Source organism: Anser brachyrhynchus (assembly GCF_964034855.1).
Source record: "Anser brachyrhynchus genome assembly, chromosome: 2".
NCBI lineage: Eukaryota > Metazoa > Chordata > Aves > Anseriformes > Anatidae > Anser > Anser brachyrhynchus.
The window spans coordinates 52,552,331-52,553,536 of NC_137695.1; the positions used below are offsets into that span (position 1 = coordinate 52,552,331).

Consider the following 1,206-nt stretch of genomic DNA (forward strand, 5'->3'; position numbering starts at 1 on the left):
AGAAATATTAAAAAGTGGGTTCTTTGGGGGAATGGGATGGTAGAAGGGTGTCTTGCTAGTGAGCCATCAAGAACTGATATGCCATCTTCTAGATAGAAAAACATTTTTTCTCTCTCTAATATTTAGTAACCATTACAGTAATGCCTAGAGATAATGGATGTTTCTTATTTTTTCTTATCTAAATTGTTGCCGTTTTTACGAGAGCTCAGAAAGGCCACATATTTTTATTCTCTTCTTCTCAACCTCCCTTTTCTCTGTTTTAACACAGAAATACATTGACCTTCTACCTGTGTGTGCAGCCAGAGCCACTATGAGCACTCGAGTCACAGCAGTGGCAAGGGTGCTGGAGTGCTGTTCTCTGCCTTTCTGCCAGGGATGTTTGGCTAGCATGCTTTCTGGTACTTCGCAGTAAATAGAAACTAATCTTTAGTTTATCCCAGGGCTCAGTTCCTACAAGGCTCCCAGACACTTCTTAAATAATCACAACGGGACACAAATTGGGACTTCAAGAGATACAAGTGCTCTTTGCACAGGGATGAATTTCCAGTAATCCAAAAGAGGATGGGGAAATTGCCATCAGAAACAGCAGGCGCCACAATTGTTGACTCAAGATACACCAGACAACGAAAGTTTGATTGCCAGAAAGTATTTATAATCCTGCCGTTCACAGCTAAGGACTTGATCCTGACCTTTGATACACAAAACAGATTTGCTCTGCAACTGAAACTCAGTTGTAGCATTTGTACTTTGAAGGTAAGATTGTGTCCAGAGCTGATAAAGGTGGGAGCTGTGTCATCAGTTCTGCAGTAAGGTAACAGTGAGACCAAAAAAACCAGACCAAAATCAGATGCCGCTCCACTTCTGCTCTAGTAAGACGTATTGGACTTTGAAGGCTAGTGGCGTTTCAGAAAAATGTGTAAGAGCAGAACTGTACCCCAAACAGCAACAATAAACTTCAGTCATCCATTTTGTTTGGATCTTTCAGCTGGTTTAAAGACTGACACTAGGACAAACCCTTTCTTCTCCAAGCTCTTCTCATTTGACTCTGTTTTAGAGCGTTATTTCACTCTACTTTTTTAATCTCATTTTATTGAAAGCAATCTTAGCCCCAAGAGCAAAACAAGTAAAATAAAAGCAATTAAAGCCTGGATGGAAACTGTATTTTTTCTTTGAAATAGAGCCCATGTCAGACAGCTTTCCGCGTAC

At 40.5% G+C, this 1,206-nt stretch overlaps 1 long non-coding RNA gene across 1 annotated transcript in view; it reads right to left on the minus strand.

Moving 5' to 3' along the window:
- Positions 1 to 1,206, minus strand: part of LOC308190917 — a 105,351-nt gene that overhangs the window by 24,729 nt on the left and 79,416 nt on the right. The gene's annotated exons all lie outside the window — the stretch shown is intronic.